Below are 18,463 nucleotides of genomic sequence, written 5' to 3'. Positions count from 1 at the left end.
GTGCGTAATATTGGGTCATGCATGGAGTGCCTGCAGCAATAAAGTGACTGCCTGGACAAGGAAACACTTAAAGTACAATTTTGTTAATGTGGAGGTTGCAAGGCTTGCTAAAAAAGCAACCTTACCCAAGTAGAAAATCAATACACTTCATGTAACTGAAGACAGCGAGTATACACTATTCAAAAGTCATTATTACTCGCAAATATAAATATTTCTTCATGAAATTTGGTGTAATCATTCAGTAAACTGGTATTAAGAAATACCTTGTTCAGAAGCTACAACCCACATAAAAACGAGAACAGTCACTCAACTGGAGCTGAAGAGGGGGGGTTGTGTTAAATCATACAAAAAGGAGCTTGATAAGTAGGGTGACCATATCCATAACACCAAAACGGAGGACACTATGCAGTATTTTGTAAATAATCGCATAGGGCATTTTTATAAGGCTCTAACGAGCAATCTTTATTAGTTTATTATTTATTCACAGTAAAATTAAGTTCAATCAGTTTGACTAAGGAAAAGGTTAAGATTCGTAATTTAAGATTATTTTATTGTGAACTACAACGGTGTCTTTTTACTTTGGACCGAATTGTTTGCAATTATATGTGTATCTATATAAATATATAAGTATTTAAAATACATTAAAAATACCTATTAATTATTGTTAATTACATAATAAAATAAATACTAATAAAATTCCCCGCTGTTCTAGCCTTATATCATTGGTTAACCCTGAGTACGGAAAATGTAGATGTGACATAAAGTAACATACAAACTAGATGCAATTCCAACGGATTCTGAACACTCAACAAAGCTTTCCAATGTCATGCGGCACTTTCCGTAGCGTTTAAGTCGGCTGATTCTTGACAACCACAAATTTGATGCTTAAACAACTAACTTCTCACCTGAAAACATCCTGAAATTAAATTTTGTGACTCAACAACAGATGTCACGCAAGACTCGATGCGTGACATCAAAGATGTTCTATTTATGAAGATGACAACATCAACTTTTCTCTGAATCTCACAATCTCAGAAATGCTGGCGCGGTTGCACGGCTCCAAAAACGAGAACATATACGCGTCCAGCTTGATGCTGCGCCGGACGCCGGACAGGGCATTGAAAATCTGGACTTTCCGGGCTAAATCTGGACATCTGGTAACCAAGGTTGTGACCTTCACCAGAACTGTTTAAAATATAATTACAAAACCAGCTAAAAAGACAACATTAGAGGCACAGACCTTTTATTGTTGCTACGTTAAATTCTATTGGAGGCACCGCCAGTAATTCAGTTTTCATAATGAGAAAGTAACGGTTTTAGAAACCAAACTATTAATTTATAACACAAGTAATAGCTCCATCATATTTAAAACTGTCATAGAACCACACATGTTGCTGCTATAGTTTTCTGGTGCGAGTTGCCGTTGGCTAGCGTTGTGACCTTCACCACAAGCATGTGAGTCGAGGAGACACGCACCAACTCAAAATGACAACAACGACACAACATTATTAAAAAGAGACTCACAACAACAATGAAATTGGGCAAATCAACAAAGCTACAAAGTAGCTACAAAGCCACTCAAAATGAGCGGGAAAGCAAGAAAACAATAACACAAGCACATGATTACACGATGTGTTCACAATGTTTTTAGTGTCTTTTCACAGTAAGCTCGTCACTGTATATTTGTCCCAAAATTACAATTGTTTTTGCCAAATTGCATCAGTGGTGTCTGGCCGTAGCCTCGCGAAAAAGCGTCGCTAAATCTGTTTAGACGTGCTTTAATATCCACCTGAGGTAACGAGTTGTTTCAGCTCGGCTAGACTTCCCTGGACACAGACGGGATGTGACATCATGAGTAATACCCTAAATGACAAGAGTCTTTTTAAAAATAACACACTGGGCTACACAACCCATATATCTGAGTCTGTGGCTTCATTGCTGGAGGTGCTTTATCTTATCAGTGTATTAACTCGATGAAGAGATTTGGAACTTGATATTGTGACACACACACCTATATATAATCTCAACTTTTTAATCTTACAGGTTTAACACACCTGAATGCAGCAACAACATTTTCTGAACCAACTGAAGTTTAGGCATGTTGAGATAACATCAAAATCATCAAAAACATTTGGTGACATTTTGGTCATAATAACAGCAACGGACCAACAAACCAATGTCTTGAAACTTTTGTGTCCAAAGTTGTGTCCAGCATCAGTCCACGATGCAAAAGCACTTGTTTTTGAGGACCTACACCATAGTGGAGAGCTTGTTCCCCTCCAATCTCATCAACACTTTCTGAAAAAAGCCGAAAGAGTATCGCAAGTCCTTGGGATAGCTCAGTTTCAAACTGTAGATCAGGCCAAACAGTATTGTACTCATGTCTGTCTGTCTTTACGTCTTGATGTTGTTGTTAGTATTTTAAATCAATGTTAAGATCTCTGCCCACCTGTTTGTATACAATAACACTTTGTCTCTGTGACTGTGATCCAGTTCTATTACAATGTTCTTGTTACTATTTTAATTCAGTGTTACAATGTTAATGTTAGGGGTGCGTTACTGCGCTTGCTTCATTCAGGAGAGAAAACAGCCGGCAGCATGCGTTGTGCTGATGTGTTTCTGTGCTTCCAGGTGAGTAAAAGTGGTGAAAACTACTGAATAAAAGTAGCAACACGGATTTATCACAACTTTAAAGAAGAGAATAAATGTCCCCAAAATGAGGGATTAATTATCCCTCATCCCTCATCATAATTATGATTATTAAGTATTGTATACTTGTACACATTCTACTTTATGTATTGTATGACTGTATCAAGTGGATAACCTCCATCTTTTTTAATAAACTGTTTACACACAATTTAGTGTAAACACTTATTCCCATTGGCCGGAACACTGTGACATCACTAAGGCTGGATCAAAGCCACAGCTTTAGAACACTCAGGGGCCGGTTCACTCGCGTAGACTCCAGCCTGGGAGGAGAAGACACACAAGTTGTTATGCTGTGTTCACACCGAAATTAGCGTGCGACCAGATTCCATGTAAAGTCAATGCAAAGATGCGCCGCGGGGCTAATTGGGGAGGATCAGGGACCATCTTGTCGCAATGGCTGCTGAGACTTAGGCTGCGGTCCAATTGTCCTTTTTGGTTAGGAACCTTCCTAACTGAGGGAAATGACCCGGAAGTACCTAAGTGGCCCCCATGATAAGTGCCGGTCAAATTCTCTAAACGCAAAGGAAAGGAGCTTCATGCCTCCTAACTTAGCTCCTTTAGCTTCGGAAACACTAGACCTTCCTTAACGAAAGGAAAGGAGAAAATGCCGACCCACAATCCCTTGCGGCGGCAACATTTAAAGTGACGTTTCATTTGGCTGTTCACGAGAAGAAACGATCATGACCGACAAACGCAGATCATGTAAATAATAATTAGCCTAACTTGTAAATACTTTCAATAATCTGTTAAACCAGCTGGAAAACTATGAACGTTACGTTGCTGTTGTTAAACACGGCTGTAAAGTGATGAAACAGCTCAGCCCTCATGCTTTTATTTTACTTTAGTTACAGAGGTTTTAATGAAAGTATTAAACTGGTCGAGCTCTTTAGCCTGACTCCTGTTTATGATTATCATCTTTTTAATCCACTATTTTGTTATATTACAATAAAGCACTATCAAGTTTTGTGGTGTTTCATAAACTGTTGTCTGCATATTTTTATGATCAAATTATAATCTGCAGATAAACTATAACAACAATATAAATGGATATGAGACAAACATATGACACACATCGTTAGTGGGATAACGTATTTAATTCAGCAGGTTTGAAACTGAACAGAAACAGTTTAGTAGCTTTGTACTCAGTGTAAAATCCCTGGGTTTCACTTTCATATTCCTTCGTTAATTTCTATTCCAACCTCGTTAATAAAGTAATATATGAACCGAGTTATTTAATCGTCTGCATGACGTAACACTGTAAGAACACAGATGAAGTATTTAAGGTGCTTTATTGTGGTCCGAGATGGACTACAACGTTGTAGTTTCACCGCTGCAGACAAACTGACATCACTAACATCGCCTGCCGTCGCGTCGTAACTACGTCGCTTAGTGAAAGTGTAGTCGGATTTTCTAAACACCGCGGTTGTCTTTTCCTAACTCCTCATGAATTCTCCTTACCATCTTTCCTTGACCCCGTGACGTTTCCACAGAGGTCAAGGAAAAGTGCTTAGGGTTAGACGTTAGGAGGTGATTATTTGACTATTGGACCGCAGCCAAAGTGTCCTCCGCTAATCGGGCAGGATCAGGGAGCATCTTGATGCAATGGCTGCTGGCCTACCCTATCTTCATTGGATCCCAGTGGAGTGCACAAAGTATTGCAAAGATTGCAACTACCAAATGTCACCATAAAAGTCAGTTCCAGGCCATTTTTTGTGTTTTTTTGGACCTGGGAAGTTTAAAAATCGTTAAATAGCGGGTAGGAGAATAGGCAGGAAGGAGGAGGCCAGGCACATTGATCCATTGCCCTTTTAAGCAGAGGGGAATTAGCTCAAGTGGTAGAGCGCTTGCTTTGCATGCAAGAGGCAGTGGGATTGATGCCCACATTCTCCACCTCTTTGACAGGCTTTATTTTCTGATATTGAGATAAAACAAGTTTGTTGTTTAAAGTGTCCTCCTCTAATCGGGCGGGATCAGGGAGCATCTTGTCGCAATGGCTGCTGGCCTACCCTATCTTCATTGGATCACAGTGGAGTCCACGAAGTATCGCAACCACCAAATGTCACCATAAAATTCAGTTCCAGGCCATTTTTTGTGTTTTTTTATGGGCCTGGAAAGTTTATAAAAGCGTGAAATAGCGGGTAGGAGGAGGCCAAGAACGTTGATCCATTGCCTGTTTTAGCAGAGGGGAATTAGCTCAAGTGGTAGAGCGCTTGCTTTGCATGCGAGAGGCAGTGGGATCGATGCCCACATTCTCCAAGTGACTTTGGCTTCTACTCTTATGTGGAAGATTTGAATGTATGAGCTTTAAGGGACTTCTTGCACCAGTTGAGCTGAAGACAGCAACCATGTTTTTATTTCACCAAAAGATGTAGAATAGAATCACAGTTGTTAAACAAACAAATCATGGAAGACATCTTTGAATTTTCTGGTTTGGAATTAGCAATTTCTTGAAACTGCATTTTGCATTGGTCTTCAGGATCTGAGCTCAATGGTGCATGTTATGCCGATGACATGGCAGACCAAAGCGGACTGCAACGAGGATGGGATTTGAACCCACGCATGCATAGCACAATGGATTAGCAGTCCATCGCCTTAACCACTCGGCCACCTCGTCGTCTCAAAGCCCTTGCGTAAAAGGTCCGATCCAGTTCACCTTCCAAACTGATTATAGAGGAGGAGATATAGGCGTCTCTTCCATGAGACTTAAACCAATTGTGGGGAATTAGCTCAAATGGTAGAGTGCTCGCTTAGCATGCGAGAAGTAGCAGGATCGATGCCTGCATTCTCCACTTCATTGAAAGACTTTATCTTCTGATATTGATAGAAAACAAGTTTGTTGTTTAAAGTGTCCTCCGCTAATCGGGCAGATGGAGAACTCAGGACTTGTGTAGCCGGAAAGCATCAGGCTTCACGCAGAAAACATGACTGTCAAGTTCGACACTGTGTGAAGTAAGACGAATGCCAGTGTACAACAACAATAGCTTAAACAACACACAACCCCAACATGCTGACGTGACCCGGATTCGAACCGGGGTTACCGCGACCACAACGCAGAGTACTAACCACTATACGATCACATGATTATTTTTAACGTAAAAACCAGCTCACACATCATTCAGCCTTTTTACAGCTGTAAATCTACTGGAATTAATAGTTATTAAAGCAGGAACTTCAAAAACTAGCATCAAGCTATATCATAGTTCAACAATTCAATTAAGCCAAGGTGCAATTTCAAATGTTCAGAGTAGACGTCAGATGAGTTTTTTACAGTCTTATACAGCGTTTTTTTTTTGTCAGGCGGCACGATAGACGCGTTTGAGGCAGCGTGAACAGCCCGTTTGACGCGGGGCGAAATGAGTGATTGAGTTTAAATATCCCAACTCAGGCGAAAAAATCGCAAAAAAGTTGGTGAAATTTCCGGAACTGTATGCGGCTACAGATGGTGTTATGAACCCAAACAGGGCAACCCTCCGCTTTAACTTCCTTCATTACAGACTCCAAACATCATGGGACTGATCCTCAACTGACCAACCGCCGCTTCAACTTCCTTCATCAAACACTCCAAACATACAGAGTTTTGTTGATCTGGAGAGAACTGGAGTTTTAATTATTAGGTTAAAAAAAGCCTACAGCACCTGGTATTCCCAGGAGGTCTCCCATCCAAGTACTAACTAGGCCCGACTTTGCTTGGCTTCTGAGATCGAACGAGATCAGGCGCAATCAGAGTGGTGTGGCCGTAAGCTACATAGGAAGTGGCCAAAGTGAGTTTTATTGACCTAGAGAGAACTACAGTGTTTATTTTTTGGCTTTAAAAAGGCTTATAGCACCTGGAATTCCCAGGAGGTCTCCCATCCAAGTACTGACCAGGCCTGACTCTGCTTAGCTTCTGAGATCGAACGAGATCAGGCGCAATCAGAGTGGTGTGGCCGTAAGCTGCATAGGAAGCGGACAAGGTGAGTTTTATTGACCTGAAGGGAACTACAGAGTTTATTTTGTGCCATTTAAAAAGGCTTATAGCACCTGGTATTCCCAGGAGGTCTCCCATCCAAGTACTGACTAGGCCCGACTCTGCTTAGGTTCTGAGATTGAACGAGATCAGGCGCAATCAGAGTGGTGTGGCCGTAAGATACAAAAGAAGCGGCCGAAGAGAGTTTTGTTGATCTGGAGAGAACTGGAGTTTTAATTATTAGGTTAAAAAAAGCCTACAGCACCTGGTATTCCCAGGAGGTCTCCCATTCAAGTACTGACCAGGCCCAACTTTGCTTGGCTTCTGAGATCGAACGAGATCAGGCGCAATCAGAGTGGTGTGGCCGTAAGCTGCATAGGAAGCGGACAAGGTGAGTTTTATTGACCTGAAGGGAACTACAGAGTTTATTTTTTGGCATTTAAAAAGGCTTATAGCACCTGGTATTCCCAGGAGGTCTCCCATCCAAGTACTGACTAGGCCCGACTTTGCTTGGCTTCTGAGATCGAACGAGATCAGGCGCAATCAGAGTGGTGTGGCCGTAAGCTACATAGGAAGCGGTCAAAGTGAGTTTTATTGACCTGGAGAGAACTAGAGTGTTTATTATTCGGCATTTAAAAAAGCTTATAGCACCTGGTATTCCCAGGAGGTCTCCCACCCAAGTACTGGCCAAGCCCAACTCCGCTTAACTTCCGAGATCTGGCTGATACAGAGTGGTATGGCCGTAACCTACAAAGAAAGCGGTCAAAGTGAGTTTTATTGACCTGGAGAGAACGAGAGTGTTTATTATTCGGCATTTAATAAAGCTTACAGCACCTGGTATTCCCAGGAGGTCTCCCATCCAAGTACTAACTAGGCCCGACGTTGCTTGGCTTCTGAGATCGAACGAGATCAGGCGCAATCAGAGTGGTGTGGCCGTAAGCTACAAAAGAAGCGGCCGAAGAGAGTTTTGTTGATCTGGAGAGAACTGGAGTTTTAATTATTAGGTTAAAAAAAGCCGACAGCACCTGGTATTCCCAGAAGGTCTCCCATTCAAGTACTGACCAGGCCCGACTCTGCTTAGCTTCTGAGATCGAACGAGATCAGGCGCAATCAGAGTGGTGTGGCCGTAAGGTCCATAGGAAGCGGACAAGGTGAGTTTTATTGACCTGGAGAGAACTAGTGTGTTTATTATTCGGCATTTAAAAAGGCTTATAGCACCTGGTATTCCCAGGAGGTCTCCCATCCAAGTACTGACTAGGCCCGACTCTGCTTGGTTTCTGAGATCGAACGAGATCAGGCGCAATCAGAGTGGTGTGGCCGTAAGCTACATTGGAAGCGGCCAAAGTGAGTTTTATTGACCTTGAGAGAACTAGAGTGTTTATTATTCGGCATTTAAAAAGGCTTATAGCACCTGGTATTCCCAGGAGGTCTACCACCCAAGTACTGGCCAAGCCCAACTCCGCTTAACTTCCGAGATCTGGCTGATACAGAGTGGTATGGCCGTAACCTACATAGGAAGCGGTCAAAGTGAGTTTTATTGACCTGGAGAGAACTAGAGTGTTTATTATTCGGCATTTAAAAAAGCTTATAGCACCTGGTATTCCCAGGAGGTCTACCACCCAAGTACTGGCCAAGCCCAACTCCGCTTAACTTCCGAGATCTGGCTGATACAGAGTGGTATGGCCGTAACCTACAAAGAAAGCGGTCAAAGTGAGTTTTATTGACCTGGAGAGAACGAGAGTGTTTATTATTCGGCATTTAATAAAGCTTATGGCACCTGGTATTCCCAGGAGGTCTCCCATCCAAGTACTAACTAGGCCCGACGTTGCTTGGCTTCTGAGATCGAGCGCAATCAGAGTGGTGTGGCCGTAAGCTACATAGGAAGCGGCCAAAGTGAGTTTTATTGACCTAGAGAGAACTACAGTGTTTATTTTTTGGCTTTAAAAAGGCTTATAGCACCTGGTATTCCCAGGAGGTCTCCCATCAAAGTACCGACCAGGCCCGACTCTGCTTGGCTTCTGAGATCGAACGAGATCTGGCACAATCAGAGTGGTGTGGCCGTAAGCTGCATAGGAAGCGGACAAGGTGAGTTTTATTGACCTGAAGGGAACTACAGAGTTTATTTTTTGGCATTTAAAAAGGCTTATAGCACCTGGTATTCCCAGGAGGTCTCCCATCCAAGTACTGACTAGGCCCGACTTTGCTTGGCTTCTGAGATCGAACAAGATCAGGCACAATCAGAGTGGTGTGGCCGTAAGGTCCATAGGAAGCGGACAAGGTGAGTTTTATTGACCTGGAGAGAACTAGTGTGTTTATTATTCGGCATTTAAAAAGGCTTATAGCACCTGGTATTCCCAGGAGGTCGCCCATCCAAGTACTGACTAGGCCCGACTCTGCTTGGTTTCTGAGATCGAACGAGATCAGGCGCAATCAGAGTGGTGTGGCCGTAAGCTACATAGGAAGTGGTCAAAGTGAGTTTTATTGACCTGGAGAGAATGAGAGTGTTTATTATTCGGCATTTAAAAAAGTTTATAGCACCTGGTATTCCCAGGAGGTCTCCCATCCAAGTACTGACCAGGCCCGACTCTGCTTAGCTTCTGAGATCGAACGAGATCAGGCGCAATTAGAGTGGTGTGGCCGTAAGCTGCATAGGAAGCGGACAAGGTGAGTTTTATTGACCTGAAGGGAACTACAGAGTTTATTTTTTGGCATTTAAAAAGGCTTATAGCACCTGGTATTCCCAGGAGGTCTCCCATCCAAGTACTGACTAGGCCCGACTTTGCTTGGCTTCTGAGATTGAACGAGATCAGGCGCAATCAGAGTGGTGTGGCCGTAAGCTACAAAAGAAGCGGCCGGAGAGAGTTTTGTTGATCTGGAGAGAACTGGAGTTTTAATTATTAGGTTAAAAAAAGCCGACAGCACCTGCTATTCCCAGAAGGACTCCCATCCAAGTACTGACCAGGCCCAACTCTGCTTAGCTTCTGAGATCGAACGAGATCAGGCGCAATCAGAGTGGTGTGGCCGTAAGCTGCATAGGAAGCGGACAAGGTGAGTTTTATTGACCTGGAGGGAACTACAGTGGTTATTTTTTGGCATTTAAAAAGGCTTATAGCACCTGGTATTCCCAGGAGGTCTTTCATCGATGTACTGACTAGGCCCGACTCTGCTTAGCTTCTGAGATCGAACGAGATCAGGCGCAATCAGAGTGGTGTGGCCGTAAGCTACATGGGAAGCAGCCAAAGTGAGTTTTATTGCCCTAGAGAGAACTGGAGTGTTAATTTTTAGGCATTAAAAAAAGCTTACAGCACCTTGTATTCCCAGGATGTCTCCCACCCAAGTACTGGCCAAGCCCAACTCCGCTTAACTTCTGAGAGCTGACGAGATCAGGCTCAATCAGAGTGGTGTGGCTGTAAGCTGCATAGGAAGCGGACAAGGTGAGTTTTATTGACCTGGATAGAATGAGAGTGTTTGTAATTCGGCATTTAGAAATGCTTATAGCACCTAGTATTCCCAGGAGGTCTCCCATCCAAGTACTGACTAGGCCCGACTCTGCTTAGCTTCTGAGATCGAACGAGAGCAGGCGCAATCAGAGTGGTGTGGCCGTAAGCTACAGAGGAGTCGACCAAAGTGAATTTTATTGACCTAGAGGGAACTGGAGTGTTTATTATTCGGCATTTAAAAAAGCTTATAGCTCCAGGTATACCGAGGAGGTCTCCCATCCAAGTACTGACTAGGCCCGACTCTGCTTAGCTTCTGAGATCCAACTAGATCAGACGCAATCAGAGTGGTGTTGCCATCAGCTGCATAGGAAGCGGAGAAGGTGAGTTTTATTGACTTGGAGGGAACAAGAGTGTTTATTATTCGGCATTTAAAAAATCTAATAGCACCTGGTATTCCCAGGAGGTCTCCTATCCAAGTACTGACTAGGTCCGACTCTGCTTAGTTTCTGAGATCGAACGAGATCAGGAGCAATCAGAGTGGTGCGGCCGTAAGCTGCATAGGAAGCGGACAAGGTGAGTTTTATTGAGCAGGATCAGGGAGCATCTTGTTGCAATGGCTGCTGGCCTACCCTGTCTTCATTGGATCCCAGTGGAGTCCACAAAGTATTGCAAAGATTGCAACTACCAAATGTCACCATAAAATTCACTTCCAGGCCATTTTTTGTGTTTTTATGGGCCTGGGAAGTTTAAAAAAGCGTTAAATAGCGGGTAGGAGAACAGGCGGGTAGGAGGAGGCCAGACACGTTGATCCGTTGCACTTTTCAGCAGAGGGGAATTAGCTCAAGTGGTAAATAGCGTTAAATAGCGGGTAGGACAACAGGCGGGTAGGAGCAGGCCAGGGACGTCGATCCGTTGCGCTTTTCAGCTTAGGGGAATTAGCTCAAGTGGTAGAGCGCTTGCTTTGCATGCGAGAGGCAGTGGGATCGATGCCCACATTCTCCAAGTGACTTTGGCTCCTACTCTTATGTGGAAGATTGTACGAGCATTACGGGACTTCTTGCACCAGTTGAGCTGAAGACAGCAACCGTGTTTTTATTTCACCATAACTTGGAGTAGAAACAGTAGAATCACTGTTGTTTAACAAATAAATCATAAAAGAGCAAGACATTCTAGACTTTAATTGTTTGAAATTAGCAATTTCTGATCTTGAAATTGCATTTTGCTTGGGTCTTGAGCTCAATGGTGCATGTTATGCCCATGACATGGCAGACAAAAGTAAAGCGGACTGCGACGAGGATGAGATTCGAACCCACGCGTGCATAGCACAATGGATTAGCAGTCCATCGCCTTAACCACTCGGCCACCTTGTCGTCTCAATGCACTTGCGTAAAAGGTCCAATCCAGTTCACCTTCCAAACTGATTATACAGGTCAGGAATGTTTGGAAAAGTGTGACCTGGCGGGGTAGAGGAGGAGATATAGGCGTCTCGTCGCTCGCTTAGCATGCGAGAAGTAGCAGGATTGATGCCCGCATTCTCCACCTCTGTGAAAGACTTCATTTTCTGATATTGAGGGAAAACAAGTTTCTTGTTTAAAGTGTCCTCCGCTAATTGGGCAGGATCAGGGAGCATGTTGTCGCAATGGCTTCTGAGGATCATCGAGCATGTTGTCGCAATGGCTGCTGGCCTACCCTGTCTTCATTGGATCCCAGTGGAGTCCACAAAGTATTTCAAAGATTGCAACTACCAAATGTCACCATAAAATTCACTTCCAGGCCATTTTTTGTGTGTTTTTTATTGGCCTGGAAAGTTGAAAAAAGCGTTAAATAGCGGGTAGGAGAATATGCGGGTAGGAGGAGGCCTGGCACGTTGATCCATTGCCCTCTTGCACAGAGGGGAATTAGCTCAAGTGGTAGAGTGCTTGCTTCGCATGCGAGAGGCAGTGGGATCGATGCCCACATTCTTCACCTCTTTGAAAGACTTTCTTTTCTGATATTGAGAGAAAACAAGTTTGTTGTTTAAAGTGTCGTCCGCTAATTGGGGAGGATCAGGGCCCATGTTGTCGCAATGGCTGCTCAGACTTAAACCTTCCAAAGTGATTACACCGGTCTGGAATGTTTGGAAAAGTGTAAACTGGCGGGGGTAGAGGAGGAGATATAGGCGGCTCTTCCCTGAGACTTAAACCAATTGTGGGGAATTAGCTCAAATGGTAGAGCGCTCGCTAAGCATGCGAGAAGTAGCGGGATCGATGCCCGCATTCTCCACCTCTTTGAAATACTTTGTTTTCTGATATTGAGAGGAAACAAGTTTGTTGTTTAAAGTGTCGTCCGCTAATTGGGGAGGATCAGGGCCCATGTTGTCGCAATGGCTGCTCAGACGTCGCATTATGGGACTTCTTCCAAAGTGATTATACCGGTCTGGAATGTTTGGAAAATTGTGAACTGGCGGGGGTAGAGGAGGAGATATAGGCGGCTCTTCCCTGAGCCTTAAACCAATTTTGGGGAATTAGCTCAAATGGTAGAGCGCTTGCTTCGCATGCGAGAAGTAGTGGGATCGATGCCTGCATTCTCCACCTCTTTGAAAGACTTTGTTTTCTGATATTGAGAGGAAAACAAGCTTGTTGTTTAAAGGTTCCTCCGCTAATCGGGCATGATCAGGGAGCATGTTGTCGCAATGGCTTCAGAGAATCATCGAGCATGTTGTCGCAATGGCTGCTGGCCTACCCTGTCTTCATTGGATCCCAGTGGAGTCCACAAAGTATTGCAAAGATTGCAACTACCAAATGTCACCATAAAATTCAGTTCCAGGCCATTTTTTGTGTGTTTTTTATGGGCCTGGAAAGTTGAAAAAAGCGTGAAATAGCGGGTAGGAGAAGAGGCGGGTAGGAGGAGGCCTGGCACGTTGATCCATTGCCCTCTTGTGCAGAGGGGAATTAGCTCAAGTGGTAGAGTGCTTGCTTTGCATGCGAGAGGCAGTGGGATCGATGCCCACATTCTCCAAGTGGCTTTGGCTCATACTCTTATTTGGAAGTATGAGCATTATGGGACTTCTTGCACCAGTTGAGCTGAAGACAGCAACCGCATTTTTATTCCACCAAAACTTGGAGTAGAAACAGTAGAATCACTGTTGTTTAACAAATGAATCATGGAAGAGCAAGACATTTTAGACTTTTCTTGCTTGAAATGAGCAATTTCTAATCTTGAAACTGCATTTTGCTTGGGTCTTGAGCTCAATGGTGCACATTATGCCCATGACATGGCAGACCAAAGCAAAGTGGACTGCGACGAGGATGGGATTCGAACCCACGCGTGCATAGCACAATGGATTAGCAGTCCATCGCCTTAACCACTCGGCCACCTCGTCGTCTCAATGCCCTTGCGTGAAAGGTCCGGTCCAGTTCACCTTCCAAACTGATTATACAGGTCTGGAATGTTTGGAAAAGTGTGACCTGGCGGGGGTAGAGGGGGAGATATAGGCGTCTCTTGCCTGAGCCATAAACTACTCTTGTGGAATTAGCTCAAATGGTAGAGCGCTCGCTTAGCATGCGAGAAGTAGCGGGATCGATGCCCGCATTCTCCACCTCTCTGAAAGACTTTCTTTTCTGATACTGATGGAAAACAAGTTTGTTGTTTAAAGTGTCCTCCGCAAATTGGGCAGGATCAGGGAGCATCTTGTTGCAGTGGCTGCTGGGCTACCCTATCTTCATTGGATCCCAGTGGAGTCCACAAAGTATTGCAAAGATTGCAACTACCAAATGTCACCATAAAATTCAGTTCCAGGCCATTTTTTGTGTGTTTTTTATGGGCCTGGAAAGTTGAAAAAAGCATGAAATAGCGGGTAGGAGAATGGGCGGGTAGGAGGAGGCCTGGCACGTTGATCCATTGCCCTCTTGTGCAGAGGGGAATTAGCTCAAGTGGTAGAGTGCTTGCTTTGCATGCGAGAGGAAGTGGGATCGATGCCCACATTCTCCACCTCTTTGAAAGACTTTCTTTTCTGATATTGAGAGAAAACAAGTTTGTAGTTTAAAGTGTCGTCCGCTAATTGGGGAGGATCAGGGCCCATGTTGTCGCAATGGCTGCTCAGACTTAAACCTTCCAAAGTGATTATACCGGTCCGGAATGTTTGGAGAATTGTGAACTGGTGGTGGTAGAGGAGGAGATATAGGTGGCTCTTCCATGAGCCTTAACCCAATTGTGGGGAATTAGCTCAAATGGTAGAGCGCTCGCTTAGCATGCGAGAAGTAGTGGGATCGATGCCCGCATTCTCCAAGTGACTTTGGCTCCTACTCTTATTTGGAAGTATGAGCATTATGGGACTTCTTGCACCAGTTGAGCTGAAGACAGCAACTGTGTTTTTATTCCACCAAAACTTGGAGTAGAAACAGTAGAATCACTGTTGTTTAACAAATGAATCATGGAAGAGCAAGACATTTCAGACTTTACTTGAAATGAGCAATTTCTAATCTTGAAAGTGCATTTTGCTTGGGTCTTGAGCTCAATGGTGCACATTACACCCATGACATGGCAGACCAAAGCAGAGTGGACTGCGACGAGGATGGGATTCAAACCCACGCGTGCATAGCACAATGGATTAGCAGTCCATCGCCTTAACCACTCGGCCACCTCGTCGTCTCAGTGCCCTTGCGTGAAAGGTCCGATCCAGTTCACCTTCCAAACTGCACAAGCTAGCCAGGAGTCGAACCTAGAGTCTTCTGATCCGTAGTCAGACGCGTTATCCATTGCGCCACTAGCCCTACAGTGATACTTTTGCTGTAAATTCCATGATGTTCCAGCATTTCATGCAAACTGTTGTGAGTTTTATTTGCTGAACAGATGGAGAACTGCCTTTTTACAGCTGTAAATCTACTGGAATTAATAGTTATTAGAGCAGGAACTTTAAAAACTAGCATCAAGCTATATCATCGTTCAAGAATTGTTTTAAACTAAGGTGAAAATTCACATGTTCAGAGTAGACGTCAGATGAGTTTTTTTTACAGTGTTATACAGGGACTTGTTGGACCAGGATCAATCTGTGAAACAAGACCAACAAGCTAAAGAACTGCACGTAAATTTTATGATGTTCCAGTATTTCACGCAAACTGTTGTGAGTTTTATTTGCTGAACAGATGGAGAACTCCGGACTGGTGTAGCCGGAAAGCATAAGGCTTCACGCAGAAAACACGACTGAAGCTGTCAAGTTTGACACTGTGTGAAGTAAGACGAATGTCAGAGTACAACAAGAATAGCTTAAACAACACCAACATGCTGCCGTGACCCGGATTCCAAACGGGGTTGCTGCGACCACAACGCAGAATACTCACCACTATACGATCACGGCCACATGATTGATACAGTGCTTATCTTTTAACATAAAAGTCAGTTTACACATCATTCAGCCTTTTTACAGCTGTAAATCTACTGGAATTAATAGTTATTAGAGCAGGAACTTTAAAAACTAGCATCAAGCTATATCATTGTTCAAGAATTGTTTGAAACTAAGGTGAAAATTCACATGTTCAGAGTAGACGTCAGATGAGTTTCTTTTACAGTGTTATACAGGGACTTGTTGGACCAGGATCAATCTGTGAACAAGCTAAAGAACTGCACGAGCTAGCCAGGAGTCGAACCTAGATTCTTCTGATCCGTAGTCAGACGCGTTATCCATTGCGCCACTAGCCCTACAGTGACACTTTTGCTGTAAGTTTCATGATGTGCCAGCATTTCATGCAAACTGTTGTGAGTTTTATTTACTGAACAGATGGAGAACTTCAGACTGGTGTAGCCGGAAAGCATAAGGCTTCACGCAGAAAACACGACTGAAGCTGTCAAGTTTGACACTGTGTGAAGTAAGACAAATGTCAGAGTACAACAAGAATAGCTTAAACAAGACCAACATGCTGCTGTGACCCGGATTCGAAACGGGGTTGCTGCGACCACAACGCAGAGTACTAACCACTATACGATCACGGCCACATGACTATTTCTTAACGTAAAAACCAGCTCACACATCATTCAGCCTTTTTACAGCTGTAAATCTACTGGAATTAATAGTTATTAGAGGAGGAACTTTAAGAACTAGCATCATGCTATATCATCGTTCAAAACTAAGGTGAAAATTCACGTGTTCAGAGTAGGCGTCAGATGAGTTTCTTTTACAGTGTTATAGAGGGACTTGTTGGACCAAGATCAATCTGTGAACGAGCTTAAGAACTGCACGAGCTAGCCAGGATTCGAACCTAGAATCTTCTGATCCGTAGTCAGACGCGTTATCCATTGCACCACTAGCCCTACACTGATACTTTTGCTGTAAATTCCATGATGTGCCAGCATTTCATGCAAACTGTTGTGAGATTTATTTGCTGAACATATGGAGAACTCCGGACTGGTGTAGCCGGAAAGCATAAGGCTTCACGCAGAAAACACGACTGAAGCTGTCAAGTTTGACACTGTGTGAAGTAAGACGAATGTCAGAGTACAACAAGAATAGCTTAAAATAGACCAACATGCTGCCGTGACCCGGATTCAAACCCGGGTTGCTGCGACCACAACGCAGAGTACTAACCACTATACGATCACGGCCACATGACTATTTCCTAATGTAAAAACCAGCTCACACATCATTCAGCCTTTTTACAGCTGTAAATCTAATGGAATCAATAGTTATTAGAGCAGGAACTTTAAAAACTAGCATCAAGCTATATCATCGTTCAAGAATTGTTTGAAACTACGGTGCAACTTCAAATGTTCAGAGCAGACGTCAGATGAGGTTTTTTTACAGTGTTATACAGGGACTTGTTGGACCAGGATCAATCTGTGAACAAGCTAAAGAACTGCACGAGCTAGCCAGGAGTTGAACCTAGAATCTTCTGATCCGTAGTCAGACATGTTAGCCATTGCGCCACTAGCCCTACATTGCCACTTTTGCTGTAAATTTCATTACGTGCCAGCATTTCATGCAAACTATTGTGAGTTTTATTTGCTGAACAGATGGAGAATTCTGGCCTGGTGTAGCCGGAAAGCATCAGGCCTCACGCAGAAAACATGATTGAAGCTGTCAAGTTTGACACTGTGTTAAGCAAGACGAATGCCAGTGTACAACAACAATAGCTTAAACAACATACAATTCCAACATGCTGCCGTGACCCGGATTTGAACCGGGGTTGCTGCGACCACAACGCAGAGTACTAACCACTATACGATCACGGCCACATGATTGACACAGTGCTTATTTTTTCACATAAAAGTCAGTTTACACATCATTCAGCCTTCTTACAGCAGTAAATCTACTGGAATTAATAGTTATTAGAGAAGGAACTGTAGCTGTCAAGTTTGACACTGTGTGAACTAAGACGAATGTCAGAGTACAACAAGAATAGCTTAAACAACACCAACATGCTGCCGTGACCCGGATTCGAACCGGGGTTGCTGCAACCACAATGCACGGCCACATGATTGACAGTGCTTATTTTTTAAAGTAAAAGTCAGTTTACACATCATTCAGCCTTTTTACAGCTGTAAATCTACTGGAATTAATAGTTATTAGAGCAGGAACTTTAAAAACTACCATCAAGCTATATCATTGTTCAAGAATTTATTAAGATAAGGTGCAATTTCAAATGTTCAGAGTAGACGTCAGATAAGTTTTTTCCAGTGATATACAGGGACTTGTTGGACGAGGATCAATCTGTGAACAAGCTAAAGAACTGCACGAGCTGCAGACCTGTTTCTTGTTGTTAGCGGCTGGTTCCCCCTGCGATCTTGCTTCATTTGAGAAGCTGACTGACATAATTGTGACTATCAGACACCAGCAATGAGTTTGAATGTCAGCTAGTATCCCACGTGTCTCATATTCTCGAGGACCACACTGTATTAACCCAAATGTAAACCGGTATCCCCAATGTCAGTCTCGTATTCTAGAGCACCAGGGTTGCGACACTCTAAATGGGCCAAATAAGGGTTTTAACTGAAGGGGTGTGCTTAAGTGTGGGTCCACGGGGTCTGATGGTGAGCCGGGTCAGGGGGTGAGCTCCAGTGGTGGGTCTGGTTCTCAAGGGGTCTCTTAAATCCTGTCGCCCGTTTCCTTATGCTGTGCATTTACAACTTGGGGCATTTTGACACCTGTCCTGCCAGCGGAACGCTCCCCGTCAAGGAATCGAATCCTGGTCTTCCGCGTGACAAGCAGAGATACTGTCCTTGATACGAAAGAGGATTGATGAACTTGGATTTTGGGTTGGTTTTTCGGGATATACAGGGAATACAAAGAATGATAGCGTGAAAATGTGAAAGTTAAATGCACATTTACTGTCCCTTCTTGTGTTACATTTTAGTTCATTCAATTTTTGTGGAACTATGCTAAGCCCTTTTAGTGCAT

General features: G+C 43.7%; 17 non-coding genes and 14 pseudogenes across 17 annotated transcripts; all 31 read right to left on the bottom strand.

Annotated features, from left to right (window-relative positions):
* Positions 1-5,241: 5,241 nt before the first annotated feature.
* trnas-gcu (transfer RNA serine (anticodon GCU)) lies at positions 5,242-5,323 on the bottom strand. The gene has a single exon. It is a non-coding gene; the product is annotated as a tRNA-Ser (tRNA).
* A 1,009-nt stretch (positions 5,324-6,332) lies between these two features.
* On the bottom strand, positions 6,333-6,451 carry LOC137798260 (5S ribosomal RNA). Its single transcript, XR_011079357.1, has one exon. It is a non-coding gene; the product is annotated as a 5S ribosomal RNA (ribosomal RNA).
* Positions 6,452-6,524: 73 nt separating this feature from the next.
* Positions 6,525-6,643, bottom strand: LOC137798152 (5S ribosomal RNA). The gene has a single exon (XR_011079255.1). It is a non-coding gene; the product is annotated as a 5S ribosomal RNA (ribosomal RNA).
* A 74-nt stretch (positions 6,644-6,717) lies between these two features.
* LOC137797546 (5S ribosomal RNA) lies at positions 6,718-6,836 on the bottom strand (annotated as a pseudogene).
* A 72-nt stretch (positions 6,837-6,908) lies between these two features.
* Positions 6,909-7,027, bottom strand: LOC137798189 (5S ribosomal RNA). Its single transcript, XR_011079289.1, has one exon. It is a non-coding gene; the product is annotated as a 5S ribosomal RNA (ribosomal RNA).
* Positions 7,028-7,101: 74 nt separating this feature from the next.
* On the bottom strand, positions 7,102-7,220 carry LOC137797261 (5S ribosomal RNA). The gene has a single exon (XR_011078863.1). It is a non-coding gene; the product is annotated as a 5S ribosomal RNA (ribosomal RNA).
* Positions 7,221-7,294: 74 nt separating this feature from the next.
* LOC137797795 (5S ribosomal RNA) lies at positions 7,295-7,403 on the bottom strand (annotated as a pseudogene).
* Positions 7,404-7,477: 74 nt separating this feature from the next.
* On the bottom strand, positions 7,478-7,596 carry LOC137797125 (5S ribosomal RNA). Its single transcript, XR_011078732.1, has one exon. It is a non-coding gene; the product is annotated as a 5S ribosomal RNA (ribosomal RNA).
* Positions 7,597-7,668: 72 nt separating this feature from the next.
* Positions 7,669-7,787, bottom strand: LOC137797143 (5S ribosomal RNA). The gene has a single exon (XR_011078750.1). It is a non-coding gene; the product is annotated as a 5S ribosomal RNA (ribosomal RNA).
* Positions 7,788-7,861: 74 nt separating this feature from the next.
* LOC137797287 (5S ribosomal RNA) lies at positions 7,862-7,980 on the bottom strand (annotated as a pseudogene).
* A 74-nt stretch (positions 7,981-8,054) lies between these two features.
* Positions 8,055-8,163, bottom strand: LOC137797808 (5S ribosomal RNA; annotated as a pseudogene).
* Positions 8,164-8,237: 74 nt separating this feature from the next.
* Positions 8,238-8,346, bottom strand: LOC137797811 (5S ribosomal RNA; annotated as a pseudogene).
* A 74-nt stretch (positions 8,347-8,420) lies between these two features.
* On the bottom strand, positions 8,421-8,529 carry LOC137797809 (5S ribosomal RNA; annotated as a pseudogene).
* A 73-nt stretch (positions 8,530-8,602) lies between these two features.
* LOC137797401 (5S ribosomal RNA) lies at positions 8,603-8,721 on the bottom strand (annotated as a pseudogene).
* Positions 8,722-8,795: 74 nt separating this feature from the next.
* On the bottom strand, positions 8,796-8,914 carry LOC137797651 (5S ribosomal RNA; annotated as a pseudogene).
* A 74-nt stretch (positions 8,915-8,988) lies between these two features.
* LOC137797317 (5S ribosomal RNA) lies at positions 8,989-9,107 on the bottom strand (annotated as a pseudogene).
* Positions 9,108-9,181: 74 nt separating this feature from the next.
* Positions 9,182-9,300, bottom strand: LOC137797065 (5S ribosomal RNA). The gene has a single exon (XR_011078674.1). It is a non-coding gene; the product is annotated as a 5S ribosomal RNA (ribosomal RNA).
* Positions 9,301-9,374: 74 nt separating this feature from the next.
* LOC137797489 (5S ribosomal RNA) lies at positions 9,375-9,493 on the bottom strand (annotated as a pseudogene).
* A 72-nt stretch (positions 9,494-9,565) lies between these two features.
* LOC137797114 (5S ribosomal RNA) lies at positions 9,566-9,684 on the bottom strand. The gene has a single exon (XR_011078721.1). It is a non-coding gene; the product is annotated as a 5S ribosomal RNA (ribosomal RNA).
* A 74-nt stretch (positions 9,685-9,758) lies between these two features.
* Positions 9,759-9,877, bottom strand: LOC137797545 (5S ribosomal RNA; annotated as a pseudogene).
* A 74-nt stretch (positions 9,878-9,951) lies between these two features.
* LOC137797634 (5S ribosomal RNA) lies at positions 9,952-10,070 on the bottom strand (annotated as a pseudogene).
* Positions 10,071-10,144: 74 nt separating this feature from the next.
* On the bottom strand, positions 10,145-10,263 carry LOC137797115 (5S ribosomal RNA). Its single transcript, XR_011078722.1, has one exon. It is a non-coding gene; the product is annotated as a 5S ribosomal RNA (ribosomal RNA).
* Positions 10,264-10,337: 74 nt separating this feature from the next.
* LOC137797779 (5S ribosomal RNA) lies at positions 10,338-10,456 on the bottom strand (annotated as a pseudogene).
* A 74-nt stretch (positions 10,457-10,530) lies between these two features.
* LOC137797739 (5S ribosomal RNA) lies at positions 10,531-10,649 on the bottom strand (annotated as a pseudogene).
* Positions 10,650-11,383: 734 nt separating this feature from the next.
* On the bottom strand, positions 11,384-11,465 carry trnas-gcu (transfer RNA serine (anticodon GCU)). The gene has a single exon. It is a non-coding gene; the product is annotated as a tRNA-Ser (tRNA).
* Positions 11,466-13,374: 1,909 nt separating this feature from the next.
* trnas-gcu (transfer RNA serine (anticodon GCU)) lies at positions 13,375-13,456 on the bottom strand. Its single transcript has one exon. It is a non-coding gene; the product is annotated as a tRNA-Ser (tRNA).
* A 1,183-nt stretch (positions 13,457-14,639) lies between these two features.
* trnas-gcu (transfer RNA serine (anticodon GCU)) lies at positions 14,640-14,721 on the bottom strand. Its single transcript has one exon. It is a non-coding gene; the product is annotated as a tRNA-Ser (tRNA).
* A 52-nt stretch (positions 14,722-14,773) lies between these two features.
* Positions 14,774-14,846, bottom strand: trnar-acg (transfer RNA arginine (anticodon ACG)). Its single transcript has one exon. It is a non-coding gene; the product is annotated as a tRNA-Arg (tRNA).
* An 852-nt stretch (positions 14,847-15,698) lies between these two features.
* trnar-acg (transfer RNA arginine (anticodon ACG)) lies at positions 15,699-15,771 on the bottom strand. Its single transcript has one exon. It is a non-coding gene; the product is annotated as a tRNA-Arg (tRNA).
* Positions 15,772-16,307: 536 nt separating this feature from the next.
* On the bottom strand, positions 16,308-16,380 carry trnar-acg (transfer RNA arginine (anticodon ACG)). The gene has a single exon. It is a non-coding gene; the product is annotated as a tRNA-Arg (tRNA).
* Positions 16,381-17,226: 846 nt separating this feature from the next.
* Positions 17,227-17,298, bottom strand: trnah-gug (transfer RNA histidin (anticodon GUG)). Its single transcript has one exon. It is a non-coding gene; the product is annotated as a tRNA-His (tRNA).
* Between the last annotated feature and the right edge of the window lie 1,165 nt (positions 17,299-18,463).

The sequence above is a fragment of the Clinocottus analis genome, unplaced genomic scaffold (genome assembly GCF_023055335.1).
Source record: "Clinocottus analis isolate CAN_PGR_092001 unplaced genomic scaffold, fCliAna1.0.p SCAF_3, whole genome shotgun sequence".
In the NCBI taxonomy this organism is placed as follows: domain Eukaryota; kingdom Metazoa; phylum Chordata; class Actinopteri; order Perciformes; family Cottidae; genus Clinocottus; species Clinocottus analis.
Note: the sequence above shows the minus strand (reverse complement) of the source record. Positions and strands in the feature narration are given on the sequence as shown.